This window comes from Xenopus tropicalis, chromosome 8 (assembly GCF_000004195.4).
Source record: "Xenopus tropicalis strain Nigerian chromosome 8, UCB_Xtro_10.0, whole genome shotgun sequence".
Taxonomy (NCBI): domain Eukaryota; kingdom Metazoa; phylum Chordata; class Amphibia; order Anura; family Pipidae; genus Xenopus; species Xenopus tropicalis.
This window is the reverse complement of record NC_030684.2, coordinates 43,028,791-43,040,114: the sequence shown is the minus strand read 5'-3', so window position 1 is coordinate 43,040,114 and position 11,324 is coordinate 43,028,791. Positions and strand designations below refer to the sequence as shown.

General features: G+C 41.4%; 1 long non-coding RNA gene across 1 annotated transcript; it reads left to right on the top strand.

Moving 5' to 3' along the window:
- The first annotated feature begins 420 nt into the window (after positions 1–420).
- Positions 421–10,929, top strand: LOC116406934. Its single transcript, XR_004219896.1, has 3 exons — positions 421–494; positions 10,022–10,246; positions 10,685–10,929. It is a non-coding gene; the product is annotated as an uncharacterized LOC116406934 (long non-coding RNA).
- Positions 10,930–11,324: the final 395 nt, after the last annotated feature.

The window sequence follows — 11,324 nt, the reverse complement described above, 5'->3', positions numbered from 1 at the left end:
AATATAAGAAACACAATTGAATAAAATTGTGGAAAATAATGTGAATAACTCGACTACAATGACTATAAGCTCAAAAAACTAAAGTTTCAATTTTTGGCTAGGATAGCTCCCATTGACTTCTACATGACCTCATAAGCTTTAAGACATTAAAGTTTTTCATTTAAGTTTTTTCAGTCTTTCTTAGCTTAATAATACTTGATTTGAAGTTATAATTTGAGTTTGTAGGTTATAGCGCAAGAAAATTCAAGCATTGATAAATCAGGCTTCACCTGGTTTATACCAAAACATGTAGCTTTGCTTTGCAGATTCACTCAAAGGGTATATTTATTATAGTGTGACCGGTGATGTTGCCAATAGCAACCAATCACATTTTCTAACTTGTTACCACTCTGGTTATGCAGCCATATTGTGTTGCCCTGACAGTCTGTTGTTATGTTCATAACACAGGGGTTGCAGGATTTGCTGATGTTTTGATTTGGTTTCTGCGGTTTGAGGTAAAAACCTTTTTATTCCTGTTTCTCATGGATCCTATACGGCTCTTTTTTTAAAAACATTCAGCATGCAGTGTTAATACTACATTTAAGTCACAGGCTCACTATACGGTGACTGTTTATGGCATCTTACAGCAGCTACTGTGGCATTTGCCTTAATCCACAGATTGCCAGCCCGGGCCTTCCCACATTCCATAAATAAAACAGGTGCCTGCAGGAAAGCAACACATTGTAACAGGTCCAAATTAGTGCAAAAATCGAGTGTGCAGACTCCAAATGCATATGCTCTTTGGTCCCCGTAAATCAGTGATCCCCAACCAGTGGCTCATGAGCAGCATGTTGCTCACCAACCCCTTGGATGTTGCTCCCAGTGCCCCCAAACCTGGTAGTTATTTTTGAATTCCTGACTTGGGGGCAAGTTTTGGTTGAATAAAAACTAGATTTCCTACCAAATAAAGCCCCTGTAAGCTGATAGTGTGCATAGAGGCTGCCTAATAGCCAATCTTAGCCCTTATTTGGCACCTCCATGAACTTTTATGATGCTTGTGTTGCTCTCCAAGTCTTTTTATATTTGAGTGTGGCTCACAGGTAAGAAAGGTTGGGGACCCCTGCCGTAAATGATAAAAAGGTAAAAATACACTGTGATCCATGTTTTTTCACAGAGCTTGCAGCTATTTGCCACAACAGACACTACAAGGCCTTGTGCTAGCAAACACATTCGGCACCAGGTGGGTTAAACACTGCAAGCTGAGGTGCAAATGCGGCTGCCTTTGACCTGCGCCACTTTCTATGGAGTTAAAAGGAGGGGAGATGGAAAATAAAAAGCATATGAGAAGCTTAGACATAGCAGACTGTGAAATATTAAAAGTCCGAAGGGCATTTTTTTCTGGTTTCCTTTCAGTGCAATTTCCAAATGCTGTTTCAGGACCCACAGTGTGTCTGTTGTGTACAGAAGTATTAATAACTCCTTCATGGCCAGGAATGCTACATGCATATGTGCTATCCTGTATAGGCCTCCATTCAGAATATATATATAGTTAAGCTTTTCCTTCACCCCATCTCCTTTTCTGATCCTCTGCTTCCTTCATTAGACTTATCCCTAACTAGTAATTGAACAGCTGGCTGAGGAGATCAGAGGAACTATAATTCCATTAACTGCAAGACTCTGTTGTTTCTAGAAACTAGAATGAAACAAACAAGCTCCCAGAAGCCATGTCATGTTCACGTGTGGAAATACATCTCTGTAAATGAGCTTCCCTCAGAAAAAGGTGTCCATATGTATTTAGATCTGCATGTTTGCCAACCTTTATCCTTTAAAATAACCCAAGTAGTAGGCCAGATTGGTCTAAGTTGTACAGGCTGTCTGGATTGGTCACAAGAAAAGTCCATGCTAAACTGTTAGCCTATGAGAATTTCTACCCCACACAAATGAGTAATCATTCTGGCTCCAAACATGGGCCAATAGTTGCCTGGTTAGGAGAGGCTTTGCCATATTGTCTTTAGAGGGTGTGAGCTCAAGGCTACAATATCTGAGGGGCAACAGTACCAGCTGTACTCAGAGGCCAACTCACTGACCCCATAGTTTTATTTTCTTTTTGTGGAGGGGCCCTAACTGAGAGATGGTATGTATGATATGGCTAGATGATGGCCAACACAGGCTGCCCAACCAAAGGTCCATGTATTGGACAACCTTATAGATATAGGAGCTACAAACAGACTATAAGCCTTTAAAGCTTGTGAACCTATTATCTTTATGTATTGGTGGATTCTGGATTTAATTAGTCACATTTAGCAGTGGGTCGGAGACAGCTACTTCGTAGGCACTACACCTTTAAATCTTGCCTCTTAAATTGCATTTGTAGTTTTGTGAAGCGTTTTCCAGTTTGCCTCCCATCTGACATGTTAATGCTTCTGTTTTTCAATCATTAAATATTGAAACCCTCACATCAGCCTTTTAACATCTGGCAGTAACTCACTCTTCAGACTGTAATGCTTCTTCATGCACCTTCTGTCTCTCTCTGTTTGAGTGATTTTCCTTTACTACTTTGGGCAATTTATATTTCTAGTAACAAACATATGTGCACCATGTCCCTACTGTAGAACCATTGTCCATTCAGCTATTAGCAAAGTGTCCATCAAACCTGCCTATAACCATTGTCCCTTTAGCCATATGCACTCTTTCTCCTTCATGTGTGGAAATAACAAATATGCCTTTGAGCTATAAGAGCCATATATTTTTTAGTTTTACCTATACACTTAGAAGACCTTCTAAAGCTTCCATCGCCACATTGCTGTTGGACTGAGCACACTATGGATAGTTCTACCCGAGGAGTCTTTAAGCTTTCACATCTAGATGCATCAGCAATGTACCTTCAGCTGCGAGAGCCTTTGTCCTTCAGCTCTATGTATAAACAAAACTTTCCCTTCAGCTGTCCGAGACCCATGACCTTCCATTTTTATGTATAACCAGATGATATTGAACTATGAGAGTCCTGTGTACTCTCATAGTTCGTTGTTTAACAATGTTTCTTGTGCTTAAGAGCGCTATGTCCTTTAGCTTGAAGTAGAACTTTTAAGTGCTCCTATTATATTCTGATATTCTGTGTGTGATGTGTTGTGTTCACCTCATTTATACTGTGTATAGTCACATTTCCCTTTGGTTATATTAGATGTGCTTTCCTTTTGTCTTTCAGGTATACAGCTATTATATATATGGTTATACAGTATTGTGACTTCATCTTATTTATGTCACATTGCATGCCCTCAGCTCTACTGTATATGCCACTGTTATTCTTTCAGCTATGTTATCTGTACTTCTTTGGTCCCTTTATAATGCTTGTACTCATGCTATCACTTTATATAGCATGTGCTTTTAATATCCTCACATTTATAACGCATTTCTTCCTATGGTCCCTGAAGCTATACTGCAGTTGTTAATGTCTCTCTGTACGGCGTGTTCCTGTTCCAGCACACGTTTCTATTGTCCATTCAGCTATACCCACTTTGTTCCTATTGTCCCTTCCTCTATTCTCACTTTGCTCCTATTGTATCTTCATATAGAGCAGTGATCCCCAACCAGTGGCTCCATGCTTCTCACCACCCCCGTTGATGTTGCTCCCAGTTGCCTCAAAGTAATCGCCCATTTTTAAATTTCTGGCTTGGAGGCAAGTTTTAGAAGCACAGAGACTCCGTTTTACCCCAAGCAGAGCCTCCTGCAGGCTAGGAATCCACATGGGGCTACCAAATAGCCAATCACAGTCCCTATTTGGCATCCCCAAAGAAAGTTTTTCTTGCTTGTATGTCTCTTAAAGACTTTTTATATCTGAGCATGTCACACAAGTAAAAACGTTTGGGGATCCCTGATTTTTAGTATGTATCAACGGTGCCACACTTTTTAAGTAAATCCCGCTTTGAGAAAGGCTGTGGAGGCAGCTGAAACGTTAATTTGACATTTGTAACAATAAACGAATCCTTTATTTTTCTACTAAGTCCTGTGAATGCGGCATTTGTTTCTACATTTAGTATATATATCTATATATATATAGATATAGATATATATATATAATGAATGTTAAGGTTTAAGCATAGATATCCTGAGCAGCCCTCTATTCTCTGCAGAATCCATGGAAGCCTGCTCAGTATACCCTGACACATGGGTTATTTATAATGACAAAACCACACCAAGATTTAAATCTCTCAGGAATGGATAGAGTTAATGGCAAAGTCTGATTGCATAAAGCCCAAATCATCTCACTGATGTCTAGATTGGTTTACTTTCACCCATATACCAAATCCTTTGCTTTTAAAACTTGGCTTTCATATACATTTTTTTTTCAAAATTTCCAAAGGATACAGGTTGAGCTTTCATTATTTACCCACATTCTGGCAAGTAATGGCAAGTTCGTAATGTAAATCCAGCAATAGTCCCATAGGAAGCAAGCCGTATGTATTCATGTCTACTGGCTCCGTACCGCCCTTCTCAGGTTTGTGTTAAATAAACTGTTTAATGCAGTAGTATGACTTTTTTTGGAAAAAAAGAAAATTTCCCCTGACATAAAAGATTCGGCATTGTTCATGTGCTGAGGATAATGCTGACATCTCTGAAAAATGGCCGCCCTTAGCTAGCTATTGTTTGGCGGCACAGCGCATACCATCCTGCCTCATAAACACAAAAGCAAAAATTAATCATATGTACGGAATAGAAATGGAATAAATGATATGAGCAATTCATCACACTGGCATAAGAATGGTTACATGTTTATTTCAGAACTGACATCAAGGATCATGGAGCCATCTGGATGGACTTACTCAGGACTCTTTCCACCTAATGAAAGAACCTATACAGCTGGCAGCCTCCTGAAAAATCCCTGCTGTTACTGCCTGGTGTGCAAGGATATATATATATGTATCATATTTATATATAGAAAAAAAACCTGAAATGAAAGATGATTTTTTCCATTGGAGTAAAAGTTTAGGAGAAACAGGTGTTTGGAAATAAGAGGTCTTTCCTCTCCTCTAGTCATGGTCTGTTTAATAAAGTTTTCACATAGAGACCTGAATATATAACTCACAGCAGCTTAGATCAAGGGGAAATCTGCAGAATGACTCTAAGGGCAGCATGGAGGGACTGTGCAGGAATCAGGGGGGGGGGGGCGTGGATCTGGCTCTCACAAGGAGAAATAGGGACACAGGTCCCAGAGAAGAAATCAAGCATGAATGCCTGCAAAGACTCAAATAATCACTGTGGCTGTGTCAGTATTGCCCAGTTCAATTAGCTTAACTTGCAGGGAAAAGTGGCTGGGGTCCATTTTGAATATTAAGTAAATGAACCACAATTGGTTTTAAATCGCTGGTTGAGTAGTTCCAAAAACCTCCCAGTGCTGGGCTTTAGCTCTGCCCGGCATTATTTCAGCCGCACAGAAATATCCGTAATATACAGTATGTAATCGAAAAGATGAAACTGGAGAAGGGGGCATAACAGGAAGTGTTAAGGGAACAGAAGGAAAGAGCACGTCTCATTGAGAAGAAATGAGTAGAACCAGTGGTTATAGGCTGAAACGTGAGGATGGCAGATTCTAGGAAACGTGACAGAAATGGTGAAATTGCTTCTCTGGAGAGAAACAAGCAAAGTTAAGGTAAAATATATCCTATTTATGGCTGATATTACATTTATTTTCCTTTAAATGTACAGTGGAGTGTGATGGTTTTGCTTATTGTGTGCAGGACATGTACTCGCTATCCAAAGCAGGATTAGCCTGGAGCAGATGGAGATGTGGCTCCAGGCTCTTCACACAGATTGGCCCATCATATTCGGCTGTATATTATGCATAGTCAGCTACTGGGGTGTTCCTTTTCTTTTGGCTGTGCGGGATGGCACAGCTGCCATCTTGGTTTAGTGTCTGAACATAGTTTCACGGCCTATAGCTCCATACTCTCACTGCCTATAGCTCCATACTCTTACTGCCTATAGCTCCATACTTTCACTGCCTATAGCTCCATACTCTCATTGCCTATAGCTCCATACTCTCACAGCCTATAGCTCCGTACTCTCAAGGCCTATAGCTCCATACTCTCACTGCCTATAGCTCCATACTCTTACTGCCTATAGCTCCATACTCTCACTGCCTATAGCTCCATACTCTCATGGCCTATAGCTCCATACTCTCACTGCCTATAGCTCCATACTCTCAAGGCCTATAGCTCCATACTCTCACTGCCTATAGCTCCGTACTCTCAAGGCCTATAGCTCCATACTCTCACTGCCTATAGCTCCATACTCTCACTGCCTATAGCTCCATACTCTCACTGCCTATAGCTCCGTACTCTCAAGGCCTATAGCTCCATACTCTCACTGCCTATAGCTCCATACTCTTACTGCCTATAGCTCCATACTTTCACTGCCTATAGCTCCATACTCTCACAGCCTATAGCTCCGTACTCTCAAGGCCTATAGCTCCATACTCTTACTGCATATAGCTCCATACTCTCACTGCCTATAGCTCCATACTCTCACTGCCTATAGCTCCATACTCTCATTGCCTATAGCTCCATACTCTCACTGTCTATAGCTCCATACTCTCACTGCCAATAGCTCAATACTCTCACTGCCTATAGCTCCATACTCTTATTGCCTATAACTCCTTTCTCTCACTGCCTATAGCTCAGCTAATACCTGTGTACCTAAATGTACTCACAGACCAGTCTGGTGGGACTAAAGTATAACATGAGAATGGATCTTGGCAGATAAAGGTGCATATTTTTAAACCCAACATATTCATTTTAGGTGTGCATTAACACACATTCATTTTATTTGTAATACACACATGACACAAGTGACATCACTAATCAAAGATTTTTTTTTTTTACATCTTATTAAGGGCTCTTGTAACAGGTTATTAATGGGTCTAATTATTTCTAGTTTCCTTGGCCCATGCCAACCCAACCCCATACCACTTCTTTCACCATCTCTTGCCAATTACAAAGCCAACATATAGTGTAACCATATAGCTAACCCGAGATGCACATAAACACACACATAACAGCTTTTCTCTAACCTGTACCAAATGTGACTACAATTATGGCAAATGGCCAAACTTGGAGACCAGCTTTTGTGACTATTTTAATCTGTACCCCCAACTATATGTCCTTTAATAGTGAAAGAATTGAGTATGTTAGGGCCCAGTGCAATCCTATCAGAGCCCAACTGCAGAGAACTACAGACAAGGCAAAACCAGTTGGCCTTAACCCATGTGCATTTACACTGACAGAGGTGGTCGATTGTTGTTATTTTCTAATAAGAAATGGGGCTATGGGGTATATGTTTTTGCTACAAGCATTCTGTTAAACTAACACAAGTGAGGCAATGCAGGGGTTAAACATGGTCACCATCGCCAGGCTAATGGAAAAACAGGAATCTGCTCTGAGGCCCAGCTCACTTTCTCCCTAGATAACATTATCTTATCTCATATTAGGAATTCCCAAGGCAGCTTCTATTACCCACTGCTGATCCTGATTACATTTGGCCTCTGAAAGCCACATTGTGTGCCGGGCAAAAACAGGCTCCACAAAGTGCTTTGTAACATATTTAACTGAAGAACGGCCACTTCCCTTTGCTTTAAATCAATTGCAATCATTTCCCCCCTTTCACTTGACTTGTCTGCTATAATGCTGACAGAATAAAGGAGAAAGAATTCTGTGCATATCTGAGCAAAGCTGGACTGCTCCTTACTTATGTCAAACCCTAATCTCCCCTAAAATGGACTGGTCCAGGGGGAATTGCCCCATTTGGCTTTCTAGCTGTCATTCCATCACCTCTCACTAAGGGGAGCTTTGATCCCTCTTTGATTCAGGGTGCCAGCCCAGAGGTGACTGATTGATTCCTGGCTGGATATTAATAAGTTGCACTTCTTCACGTTCCTCCCAGCTGGGAGCCCCTGTGTATCTGAAAGTGGGGGGAGAAGGGGATTATGGAAAGTGTTGGATTTGTGTCGGGGAAGGGGGAGCTACTCCAATCTGCATGGCAATGGTGCTCTAGAGGGTGTTAGACATCTGTTGAAGCAGTGGATTCATGGGGTGATATGTTGATAAGAGATCTTGTATAATGCGTTTATGATACTTTGTATACACTCACCAGGCTGAGTCTGTAAGCCTACCCCATCCAAGATGGAAAACCTATAACTCCAGAGTGGACGAATGGCAAGGCCATTGAAGACAGGTATATGTGAAACCTGTTTGAGTCAGAGGGATGTATAAAGCACACCTAGCTATTAGAGCTCCTTCTAAAAACCATAAAGAAAGTCAAGGGTACTTTGCTTCAAGGAGGCATCTGTTATTGCCATGCTGCTTATTACCAGCCTTCTACTTATTACCAGGTAAATCTGTGCTAATAATGCTCAACCAAGAATTTTCACAAATTGGCTCCATTGAGTAAAACTGCTCTCAGCCTATTTGCCTGAATGGGGATACCATATTGCTTGTCTCGGCTATAGCATTCGCTGTACTCTGAGCTTCAGGCAGAGATTTTGTGGTTGACCGGTTGACAGAAATAAAATATATTTGTTATTATTAGAAATAAGAGCATTAGTAAGAAACTGAGGTTTCTGAGATCTTGTTATAGGATATGATAAACAGCCAACAGAGAGACTGCAATAAGTTTTTGAGTGCTTAATTATTTTTATTTATATAGCGCCAAACGTTTCTGCAGCTTACTGAGGTTATTCATCATTCTCATCAGTTCCTGCCCCAGAGGAGCTTACAATCTAAGGTCCCTATCACATATACTATGGTCGATTTAGTCAGAAGCCAATTAAGCTGGCTGTATATTTTTGGAGTGTGGGAGGAAACCCATGCAGACACGGGGAGAACATACAAACTACAGGTATAGGATCCCTTATCTGGAAACCCGTTATCCAGAAAGTTCCAAATAACGGAAAGGCCATCTCCCATGGACTCCATTATAAGCAAATCATTTTAATTTTATAAAAAAATATTCCCTTTTCTCTGTAATTATAAAACAGTACCTTGTACTTGATCCCAACTAAGATATAATTAATCCTTATTGGAATTAAAACAAGCCTATTGGGTTTATTCAATATTGAAATGATTTTTACCAGACTTAAGTTATGGAGATCAAAATTACGGAAAGACCCCTTATCGGGAAAACACCAGGTCCCAAGCATTCTGGATAACAGGTCCAATACCTGTAATTGCAGATAGTGCCCTAGCGGGATTGAACTCAGGACCCCAGCTCTGCAAGGCAGGAGTGCTTTGAGTGAGTGAATTGAGCTTTGAGTGAATTGAGTGACCAATTGCTGCTAACAAATCTGTGGGATAGCCCCCCCAGCCAGTGTGATAATAAACTTTGTGTGTTGGAAAGTCCAACTATAAATGCCTTTTAATATACAAGGGGCACATACAAGTTAATTCCTTACAAATGGGTGTTTTTTGATGAATTTGAGACTTAGTGGATGAGCTAAATGATTCCATTTAATTCCAGACCTGTATTTTTTCATAATCATGTTTCATTGTGCTTTTTTTTAAAATACAAGAAGTGTCATTTTTCTGCATTTAACCAATGCCTAACAAAGAATGCTGGGAGTTGTAGTGTAGCAGATGAAAGCTTGTCAGTATAGATATAAGGGATAATACTGCTCCTTTAACAGGAATTGTATAAAGACATAACACATTATGGCTGTGAGCCTGGGAACTGCTGGAGCCAAGTGTGAATTAGCAGCAGGGCCTGGAATGGAGCATCGTACTCCAGCATGTGCTGAGCTCACATCTCCGGCCTTCTGAGCACAACAGATCATTCAGTGCCGCCACTTGGGGCCTTTGTCCCTGTTATGGCCCTCAGCTCTTTTGGCACCGGCTGAGGGACTAATGCGTTCCCCTGTGGATGGGAAGGATTCCTAATTTTTTTGCAGCTTTCCATTACAACATGACACAGCCACCTCCTGCTCTCCGGATTGCTACACGGCCACGGATCTAAATGCCGTTACACGCTGCCTTATTATTTTTTATTTGTCTTCCAGACACGGCGTTCCAAACTATAATGGAAGCAGATGGAGGAGGAGGAAAAGGGTGGAGGAAGACTGCTGAAGAGAGGCTGCTTGAGAGGAGCTGCCTCGAGACTTCATTCTTTGTCAAGGATCACCAGATTTTGTGCCTGCTGCTCATGTTGGAGGGTCCAATGGCTGCTCTTCATCTACACTCCCAGCATCATCCAACAGTATCTAGCTGATGGGAGCTCTAAAGCAGTAAGGGTTTCTAGGTTTATTCATCCATGATATACTTTACATACTATCCCACAGTTCCAGCCCCTTCACAGAAAAGTCTCTGGGATGCAGTTAAATTTCTTTAGCTGCTCTGAACCAAAAAAACGGGGGAGATCCGGGGCTGTTACCCATCTAAAAAATTTCTGATCTGGAAAATGAGAGGTTAAACTGAGCTTTGTATAAGGAATAAATAATGCCTTAGGGGCTGGTGGGTCCCATTTTCTACCCAGTGGCACCAGCCTGTGGTTGCCATAAACCTGGATATAATGAGATACCAGAACAACCATTGTCCGTTCCTCAGACACAGGCCCTAAATCCTGTCAGTACAATGCCAGCTGTGCAGTAATGGTTTATGTTTTTATTATCCAGAGATGCCTGGGCTTGCACATTCCTCACTGTTCGATTTCTATTTGGTTTTAGGTTTCAGAAAGAACCACGAAGCCAGCACTGTGAATCACTTTAAAAAAACGACTTAATAGCAGACCGTTGTAAACTTGGAATTTCTTCGGTTATAGGGACACTAATATACATAGCCTGTCCTTTAAAACAACAAAACCCATTAAGGGCCTGATTAAGAATAATTGTGTTCTGCATTAAATGCTCTTATGACATCATTTCAACTCTAACTCTAAGAGGCCCATTTAAAAACTCCACTTGGAAATATGCAGGCTATAGTACTTTTCATTACTTCTCTTACAACGGGTGCTTCTGTGACTTTGCTTGCCATGTGAGCCAAGAGTACCATGCACTCATTTTGCCATGCTAATTGGGCCACTGTCAGAGAAAACATCACAATAGCAATTTCCACACATTGGTATGCTGCTTTACTCATATATAGTGCTGGAATGTGGAAGGAAACCCAAACATGCATGGGGAGAACATACAAGGTTGTTGCAGACAGTGACATGGCTAATTTATATTCAGACAGCACCAGATTTCAAATCTAGGTGCCCCAAGGCCACCCCCCCATTCACGCCCCCCCCCCCCTGCGTGCGCATGCGCGAACAAACCTCCCCCCTGCGCCGTGCCAAGAAGTCCCCATTGCTCCGTATGGGCGCAA